This window comes from Carcharhinus amblyrhynchos, chromosome 9 (genome assembly GCF_965287045.1).
Source record: "Carcharhinus amblyrhynchos chromosome 9, sCarAmb.v2.hapA, whole genome shotgun sequence".
Classification (NCBI taxonomy): Eukaryota; Metazoa; Chordata; class Chondrichthyes; order Carcharhiniformes; family Carcharhinidae; genus Carcharhinus; species Carcharhinus amblyrhynchos.
The window spans coordinates 90,119,905-90,130,298 of NC_137332.1; the positions used below are offsets into that span (position 1 = coordinate 90,119,905).

At 45.4% G+C, this 10,394-nt stretch overlaps 1 protein-coding gene across 2 annotated transcripts in view; it reads right to left on the reverse strand.

Moving 5' to 3' along the window:
- Positions 1-10,153, reverse strand: part of tap1 (transporter 1, ATP-binding cassette, sub-family B (MDR/TAP)) — a 50,090-nt gene extending 39,937 nt beyond the window's left edge. The window contains exon 1 of one of the 2 annotated variants that reach the window (XM_080196069.1): positions 10,092-10,153. The gene's annotated coding sequence lies outside the window, so the exon portion shown is untranslated. The remainder of the gene's footprint in view (positions 1-10,091) is intronic. The other variant, XM_080196068.1, reaches the window with a different exon arrangement.
- Between the last annotated feature and the right edge of the window lie 241 nt (positions 10,154-10,394).

The window sequence follows — 10,394 nt, forward strand, 5'->3', positions numbered from 1 at the left end:
CCTGTGACCCCTTGTATTCGTCACCTCTGACCTGGGAAAAAGTTTCCCACTGTTCACTCTATCTATGCCCTTCATAATTTTATACACCTCTATTAGGTCGCCCCTCATCCTCCGTCTTTCCAAGGAGAACAACCCAGTTTAGCCAACCTCTCCTCATAGCTAAGACCGTCCATACCAGGCAACATCCCGGTAAACCTTTTCTGTACCCTCTCCAAAGCCTCCAAGTCCTTCTGGTAGTGTGGCGACCAGAACTGGATGCAATATTTCAAATGTGGCCTAACCAACATTCTATATAGCTGCAACATCATACACCAATTTTTATACTCTATGCCCTGTCCTATAAAGGCAAGCATGCCATATGCGTCCTTCACCACCTTCTCCACCTGTGCTGCCACCTTTAAGGATCTATGGACCTGCACACCCAGGTCCCTCTGTGTGTCTATGCTCCTCATGGTTCTGCCATTTATTGTATAGCTTCCCCTTATATTAGTTCTACCAAAATGCATCACTTTGCATTTATCTGGATTAAATTCCATCTGCCATTTCTCTGTCCAATTTTCCAGCCTATCTATATCCTACTGTATTCTTGTTTTTGCTTCAGATTCCAGGGTCAGTATTTTGCTTTTATACTTCATTATGTAGGACATACAGAGGAGACTGTGGGGTAGTCTGTACAGCTGTGAATAAGGATTATAAAGGATACATAATATAACGTCTTCCTTATCTTCTCAATAGTGTTTGGAACATAAGCAGCTGTGTGTGCCTCTGTCCATCCCGCCCTTTCTATCTTGATTTTTCTCCCTCTTTTGAGCTTATGCAACACTCTGCTAGTGATTTTGTCTTAACTCATGTCAAGCCCCATTCACCCATCAGCCCTAGGCTCACTGACCTACATTAGCTCCCAGTTAATGAGCTCCATTTTAAAACTCTCATCCACATCTTTGAACCTCTCTGTGGCCTCGCATCCTCCCTGTCCCTGTAACCCTCTCTCTAGCCCCACAACCCTTCAGGAACATTGCGCTCCACATTCTGACCTCATGCACAGCCCTTACTGGAATCTCTCTGACCTTCAGCTACCTGAAAGTTTGAATCATTCTGCCTTTCACTCTATTTTCTTTCATCATTTGTCCTCATATCTCCTAATATGGCCTGATGTGGATTTTCCTCTCCTAACACTCACATGAAGCATCTTGGAAATTTCTCTAAGTTTAATGGTGCTGTCTAGGTGCCAGTTATTGTTGTAATCTCAGTTCTCTTTCTTTACCTCTTGATCTCACATTCTCTCCATTTCTGCCTGTCTCACTGTCTGTCTCTCTCTCGCTTGCTCTCCCACTTTGCCTGTCTTTCTTTTTCACACTCTCTTGTTTTCAGTTTCTCTCTCTGCCACGTTTAACTACCTTAGCCTCTATTTCTGTGTCTCTCTCTCCCCCACTCTTCTCTCTCACTCTGTGTCTGTCTTTTTTTTCACACTCACTCATTCAGTCTTTCTCTTTCTCACTCAGAGCCTCCGTCTCAATGCCACTTTCACATTGTCTTAGCCCTTTTCTCTCTATGCTTCTTGTTCTCTCCCACACTTTCCGCCTGTATTTCATTTTCATACTTGTTCTCAGTCTCTGTCTCTCCTTGTCGTACTGTCTGCCTCTTTCTTTATCTCTTATACTCTTTTGAGCTCCCTCTCTCTCACACAAACACACATGCACATATACACACATATATGTGCCCATTCTCCTGATAATCTATCCCTCTGTCAATCAGTACAGATACTATTCCCACCTATGTTTCCAAAAATAAATTTTATTCATTAAATTTATGGAAGTACATTTTATGATCTTCAAGGTTACACAAGACTGCTGAAACTTTTTAAAGGAGAAGTAGATAGATTCATGTTTGGCAGTACGCTGGCACAGTGTTCAATTCCAGCCTTAGGTTCCAGTCTGTGTGGAGTTTGCATCAGCCATGATTTTATTGATTGGGCAGGGCAGACTAGAGGGGACGAATGGCCTAGCTGCTAATTTATATGTTCCCATGTAAAACCATTTCTTCCAATGCTGTATTACACTTACAGCAGTTAACATTTTTATATTGGTTAGGCCACAGCTAGAGTATTGTGTGCACTTCTGGAATCCACATTCTAAAAGGGATGTGACAGCATTAGAATGGGTGCAAGGATTATCAGGATGTTGCCTAGGTTGGACAGTTTTAGTTACAGGAGAGATTGGAAAGACTGAGGTTGTTTCCCTGGGAGCAGAGAAGACTGAGGGGACACGATTGAGATGTATAAAATAATGAGAGCCATAGTTAGACAGGAAGAAACATTTCCCTTTGGACAGATTGATGACCAGGGGGCATAGATTTAAGGTAAGGGGCAAGAGGTTTAGAGGGAATGTGAGGAAAACCTTTCTTCACCCAGAGGATGGTGGGAGTCTGGAACTCATTGCCTGAAAGGGTGATGGAGGCAGAGATCCTCATAACATTTAAGAAGTATTTAGATGTGCACTTGCAATGACAATGCAAACAGGTTAATGGGCCAAATGCTGGGAAACAAGATTAGAATTGTTAGGTGGTTTGTCTTTGATGTGGTGGGCCAAAGAGCCTTTTGTGTGCTGTATATATCCTGACTCTACAATATTCATGACCAGTCACACATTTCGCCTGATGGTTTTATCTAATTTCCAGACCTTCAGCTGAAGGGCAGAGATCTCTTCCCATTCCACCGTGAGTTCATTGTGGTTGAAAGGTTTTAGACAATGACCTTCCCCATTGCACATCTGCAGCTGCTGCCCCAAGCTTTAGTGGTTCCCTCAGCACGTAGTCTTGGGCTTTGGAATGTGCAGTAGTCAATCAGAGACAATACTTTGCCCTGGAAGTCCAAGTTTTGGGTTGACCCAAGAACGGCTTCCATCGAGTTGATGATCCTTCAACAATATCTGATGTTTGTCTTGGAGCATGTCCTTAGCAACTACCCATGGAGCACAAAATCCTGTGTCAAGGAGCTGCTCGGGATGAACCTTGACAAAAAGCCCCTCATCTCTCTCCAGCCCTTTTTTTGCGAAGGCACATTCCACAAGAAGGTGGACAACAGTCTCTTCCCCACCACAATCACCTTAAGAGGCATTTTGCCAGATGACTCAGACAGTCTGCTCAGGGAACCACCCAACAGAATCCACCACTTCCTTTTCCAGTAGGGTCTCAAGGACATTACATGCAAACCACTGTCTGATAGAATTGTGGTCAAAAGGGTTTATTTCGATAGACACTGATCATCCCCTCTTGTTCCCGCCCCCCCCAGAGTTAAACCTCAGCAATCTCTCTTTCTGCCCCTCCCCCAGGCTCAAGGATTCCTGGAAAATGACAATAATTCCGGGAAACTCCCGGTTACGGCGGGAGCAGTTGGGAACCTTTCCCTCTGAGAGGAACGAATCAGAATAAAGAGCTGGTGTGAATCATCTGTTGCCGGGCAGAGTCTGAGAATTCAGGTTGCTTCCAGTCAGCTAAGGGAGCTCTGCCGCCCCCTGTGGAGAAAGGAGGATCTGCAGTGGCTCGGGAATGGAGAGGACAGGGCAGGACTGGGGAGAAGATCCCCATGGATAGGGGGCAACTTATGCTGGGGGGGCGGGGGGTTAAATTCATTTGTCAGAGGGAGGAGGACCCACAATGAAGTGTCTGAGAGGAGAGAGAAGATTCCCAGAAGGAGTATTCCACACACTAACACAGTTAGTCTGTAATATGTAAGTTGTCTCCAGCACAATGTACAAAAAAAGCTTCAGAATGAGTGTTTGACAAACTGTCAGAACGCCAAGATGTCCCAAAATGTTATGTGGCCAATTAAATACTTGTGTAGTTGTTGTTGTAATGTGAGAAAGTAACTGGCTAATTTATACACAGTAAGATCCCACAGATAGAAGACCAGCGAATCTGTTTCGGTGAATCTGATTCAGTGATTGACCATCTGGTTACAGTATGATGCAGATGCAGATAAACACTAAGAGCATGTGTTTAATCCGCACACGGGCTGAGGCTTTGGGGCTTACCTCCTCAGTTTGGGATATGTTAACATGCACCTGACAACAGACAGGGCCTCAGTCTTAACATCCCTGCTAAAACTGGATACCTCTGACAGTGCAGCAATACCCTCATTATTGCTCTGGAGTCTGAGGCTCGGGTTCTATTCTCTGGTCCTGGGGTTGGATTAGAATCCAGAATCTTCTGTTTTGGAGGGTCAGAGTCACGGCTGGAATCTCACTTAGTGACTATGTGGATCTTATCTACAGTGTGTACATTATCCACAGAGAGGTGTGAAATATATATCAACACAGTGCTGAAGTTTTCTATACTTTATCCAATATGTACAGGTGTCAGAGTCTCTATATCTCTCTCCCATATTCAGTCTGCCTTTGATTCATTGGGATCTGTTGACCATGTCTTAACTCCCGACAAGTCCCATCCTTCCCACATACCTGGCTCGCTGATCCACCTTGGCTCCCAGTTAAACAACAGCGATTTTAAAATTCTCATCCTTGTTTTCAAATCTCTCCATTACATCATCCCTCCCTATCTCGGTAACTTCCCTCCCACTACCCTCTGAGTTCTCTGCGTTCCTCTAATTCTGCCTACTTTAACACTCCTGATTGTAATCACTCAGTCATTAGCTGCCTGGACCCCAGACTCAGGAATCCTCCCCCTCTCTGCCTTTTTCATTTCCCTCTCATAAAAGTTCCTAATATCTCTCTGGGTGGCTCACTGTCAAATTCCATTGGTTAATGTTCCTGTGAAGGATCTTGAGAAGTCTGACGATGTTAAAGGTGCAAATTTTAATGTTAATTCTTGCTGTCTACATCTTTCTGTTCTCGTTGTGCACCTCTCTGTCTCTCACACGCGCTCCATCTATTCCTGTCTCAGCGTTCCTCTCACCATGACTATCCCTCGATTTTTTATTCTCAATCCCTCTCTCTGACTCTTGTTCCTTTGGTCTCAGTCATTCTCTCTCACACAATTTCTCAGTTGCTCTCTCTCCCACTTTCTCTCACAATCTCTCTGTCTCAGTGTCTCTCACACACAGTCTCTCTCTCTCTTTCCCCTTTAATACTTATTAAGTCTGAGCCTTGCTCTTTTTGTCTCTCACAGACTCTCTCAATTTCTCTCTCCACTTCCCCCCACCGTTTTAGTGTCTCTTTCCAACACCCTATCTTCATTTTTCACCCTCTGTCCCTTTCCCACATTCAGACAGCGAAAACCTCCTTCCTGTCAATCAGTACAACACCCTCTCCCTGGCTCCCCCCTCTCCATCCCCACAGTGTGAACAGCTTACACCCACCCTGAAACATAAGAACATAAGAAATAGGAGCAGGAGTAGGCCATCTAGCCCTTCGAGCCTGCCCCGCCATTCAATAAGATCATGGCTGATCTGTCGTGGCTCAGTTCCACATTCCCGCCCTCTCCCCATAACCCTTAATCCCCTCTCTTATCAAAAACCCATCAACCCGCGTCTTAAAAATATTTAGCGAGGTAGCCTCCACCACTTCAACGGGCAGAGAATTCCAGAGATTCACCACCCTTTGAGTGAAGAAGTTCTTCCTCAACTCTGTTCTAAACCGCCCCCCCTTTATCTTGAGGCTGTGCCCCCTAGTCCTACTGTCCTTTCTGAGCGGGAAGAGTCTCTCCACCTCTATCCTATCCATCCCATTCATCATCTTATATGTCTCAATGAGATCTCCCCTCATTCTTTTAAACTCTAATGAGTACAAGCCTAGTTTATTCAGCCTCTCCTCACAGCTCAACCCCTTCAACTCCGGCATCAGCCTAGTAAACCTCCTCTGCACTCCCTCCAAGGCCAAAATATCCTTGCGTAAGTACGGCGCCCAAAACTGCACACAGTACTCCAGCTGCGGCCTCACCAATGCCCTATACAGCCGCAGCAAGACCTCCCTACTTTTATATTCAATCCCCCTCGCTATGAAGGCCAGCATCCCATTTGCCTTCCTGACCACCTGCTGCACCTGCAAGCTGGGTTTTTGCGACTCATGCACAAGGACCCCGAGGTCCCTCTGCACCGTCGCCTGCTGCAGTTTTTCGCCACGTAAGTAATAATCCTTCCTACCATTTTTCCTACCAAAGTGGACCACCTCGCACTTGCCAACATTAAATTCCATTTGCCAGTTCCTGACCCATTCGCCCAGCCTATCTAGATCCTTCTGCAGACTCTCCACACCCTCCGCACAATTTGCCGTTCCACCAATCTTGGTGTCATCAGCAAATTTCGACACCATACACTCGGTTCCCTCCTCCAGATCATCTATATAAATGGTGAATAGCTCAGGGTAAACACTCAGGGATTTATTTCTAGACACATTGTGGGGGAGACAGAGGGAGGATCAATGTGAAGAGCTCACACCCACCCTGACACACTCAGGGGATTATTTCTAGACACATTGATCCTCCCCCACAGTGTGAGCAGCTCACACACACCCTTACACACCCTTCCAGCCCTGAGGCAGACCTATCAGAATAAAGAGCGGGTGTGAATCATCTGTTGCCGGGCAGAGTCTGAAAATTCAGGTTGCTTCCAGTCAGCCGAACAAAAGGAACAGCCTCTGCCGCCCCCTGTGGAGAAAAGAGGATCTGCAGTGGCTGGAGAATGGAGAGCACAGGGGACAATATTCCCATGGATAGGGGGCAACTTGTGCTAGGGGGAGGAGGGGGAGAGGGGTCAATTGTCAGAGAGAGGAGGATCCACCATGAAGTGTCTGAGAGAAGAGGGAAGATTCCCAGAGGGAGTATTCTGCACATTCACACAGTGTGTACATTACCCAGGTTAATCTGTAATATGTAGATTGTCTCCAGCACAATGTACAAAAAAAAAGCATCGTTCAGAACGAGTGTTTGACAAACTCTGTCATAACCCCAAGATATCCCAAAACGTTATACAGCCAAACAAATACTTGAAGTTATTGCTGCAATCTGAGAAAGTAAGTAGCCAATTCATACACAGCAAATCCCACAGATAGAAAACCAGCAAATCTGTTTTGCTGAATCTGATTCAGTGACTGGGGTTGAATAACTCTGTTGATCAGCTGGTTAGAGTGAGGTGCAGATAAACACCAAGAGCATGTGTTCAGTCCTCACATGGGCTGAGGTAGGGCTTGGGATATGTTAACATGCACCTGACAGAGCAGACTGGGCCTCAGTTTTAACACCCCTGCTAAAACTGGATACCTCTGACAGTGCAGCGATATCCTCATTATTGCTCTGGAGTCTGAGGCTCGGGTTCTATACTCTGGTCCTGGGGCGGGACTGGAATCCAGAATCTTCTGTTTTGGAGGGTCAGAGTCACGGCTGGAATCTCACTTAGTGACTGTGTGGATCTTATCTACAGTGTGTACATTATCCACAGAGGGGTGTGAAATATATATCAACACAATGCTGAAGTTTTCTATAGTTTATCCAATATGTACAGGTGTCAGAGTCTCTGTACGTATCTCTCTTTCTCGCCCAGTCAGCTTCTCTCTCTTATTCAGTCTGCCTTTGATTCATTGGAGTCTGTTGACCATGTCTTAACTCCCGACATGTCCCATGCTCCCCACATACCTGGCTCGCTGATCCACCTTGGCTCCCGGTTAAACAACAACTCGATTTTAAAATTCTCATCCTTGTTTTCAAATCCCTCCATGGCCTCATCCTTCCCTATCTCCGTAACTTCCCTCTCACTATCCTCTGAGATCTCTGCGTTCCTCTAATTCTGCCCACTTTCACACCCCTGACTGTAACTGATCTGGCTTTAGCTGCCTGGACCCCAGGCTCAGGAATTTTCCTCCTCTTTGCGTTTCCATTTCGCTTTTTGATAAAGGTTCACCGACCCTATTATCTCTCTGCGTGGCTCACTGTCAAGTTCCACCTGTGAATATTCTTGTGAAGGATATTGAAAAGTTTGACAATGTTAAATGTGCAAATTTTAATGTTAATTCTTGCTGTCTGCATCTTCTGGTTCTTGTTGTCTACCTCTCTGTGTCTTATACTCACTCCATCTATTCCTGTTTCAGCATTTCTCTCACTATAACTCTACCCCTCGATTTTTTTATTCTCGATCCCTCTCTCTGACTCTTATTCTTTTGGTCTTAGTAATTCTCTGTCACACAATCTTTCAGTTGCTCTCTTCCCCACTTTCTCTCAAATCTCTCTGTCTCAGTCTCTCTCACACACAGTCTCTCTCACTGTGCATCTTTCATAAGAGGGCAAGACTGAACCTCAGTTATGGTTCTAGTGGTGAGAGATGGCAAGAATGGCCAAACACTATCTGTAGTCAGCCCTGGATGTGGAACGAATGGGAGCTAAATGAACCCCAGCAACTTCAGAGTGAGTGAAAAAAATTTTAAAAATTAAAAAATAAATAAGCACACATAAAAGATCCTCATACATTGTCTCAGACATGGCCCAGGAATTGCTCTAGTTTCACTTTAATTAAAAGGGGTAATTGGACACATATGGGAATCCATTAGAATAGGCAAACTAATCCACATGGAGAAGCATAAATGCCTAAAAACAAAAATATAAATGTGTAACTCTGCATGGTGACTAGGTAAAATCCACAGGCAGGTCTGGGGAAATGCAAATTTTTAATTATTTGACCATCAGGAACAATGGGAGAAACCTGGTTATAGATTGACTCATTATAAAAGGGGCTACCTGGAAAATCCTAATTTCACGATTCTCTAAATCGCCTTGAGTAATGAAAAGAACCCTGACACAGGAAAGAAACAACCCCAAGAAAGGCTATTTTTTTAAAGAATATAAAAGAGCCTCATCTTAACTAGCAAGCAGAATCTGGGGTAACAAAATATAAATGTCTAACCATCCTTTCTTTTTTCTAAAATCCAAAACATTCAATATTGGATTTAACGACTCGCTGATAAATAAATCTAGTAACTAGTGCCCCCACAACAATCCGATACATACTATCCGAAGCCACCACAACATAAAACACCCACAAGGAATAAAAAGTCACCCCACCTCACCAGCTCTGGGAGCCCCCTCACCCCACCTACTCTAACAGACACACACAGGAAAGAAAAGCATCAAGACAGGGAAGGACAACAAACCACCCTTCAGCACCAACATCCCTATCAGGATATCCCCAGGACCTTTTTCCCACCACCTGACCTATTGCCTCCCCCCCCACCTACTACCCCCTCAGTAGCCCACCCACAAACAAAATCTTTCCCCCCACCCTAAAAAACAGAATCTGACTCAGCAACACACACAAAGCCTCCCCAGCCAAAAAACCCTCCAAAAAAAAACCCAACTCTCCAATACACACACCACTTGAACATCTATCCAGCAGCCCCATAAACACGTAAACACCCAACCTAGCAGCCCACTCCTCCTAACACAAACCACTTCAACAATCACCTCCCCCAATCACCTAAAATATGACAGAAGCAGATCATCACTTGTTTCCCTTTGTCCCTTTCCCCCGGCTCCCTTCTCTCCTGCAACAGTATGGTACCCCCCCGCACAACACCCCACACAAGAAAAAACTAACACAATTAATAATATATAAAAGAAAAAGGCCCGGAAGGCAAAAAACAAACCATAGGATAAAGGCAAGGCATCACAGGGAGCAACAAGGGTTGGACGTGAGCTGAAAGTGGCCGAGCACGAAATAAAGAAGACATGTCCCTCCCTGTCCAACCCCAAAAATCTCTCTGTGACAGAAGACCTTCCTGTCAATCAGGACAACGCCGTCTCCCTGACTCCCCCTCCCCACCCAGTGTGAAGAGCTCACACCCACCCTGACACACTCAGGGCATTTATTTCTAGACACATTGATGCTCATCCTGTCTCCCCCACAGTGTGAACAGCTCACACACACCCTGAAACTCCTTTCATTGCAATTAAAAAGTCTCACAACACCAGGTTAAAGTCCAATAGGTTTATCGGGTAGCAAAAGCCACTAGCTTTTGGAGTGCTGCCCCTTCGTCAGGTGAGTGGGAGTTCTGTTCACAAACAGGGCATATAAAGACACAAACTCAATTTACAAAATAATTTACAAAAATTGGACTTTAATTTGGTGTTGTGAGGCTTCTCACTGTGTTTACCCAAGTCCAACACCAGCGTCTCCACATCATAGCAACTCCATCCAGCCCTGAGAGGGAGAGACAGACCAATGAGAATAAAGAACCGGTGTGAATCATCTGTTGCCGGGCAGAGTCTGAAAATTCAGGTTGCCTCCAGTCAGCCAACAAAGGAACAGCCTCTGCCGCCCCCTGTGGAGAAAGGAGGATCTGCAGTGGCTGGGGAATGGAGAGACAGGGCAGGACTGGGGACAATATTCCCATCGATAGGGGGCAACTTGTGCTGGGGGACGGGGGGTTAAATTCATCTGTCAGAGGGAGGAGGAT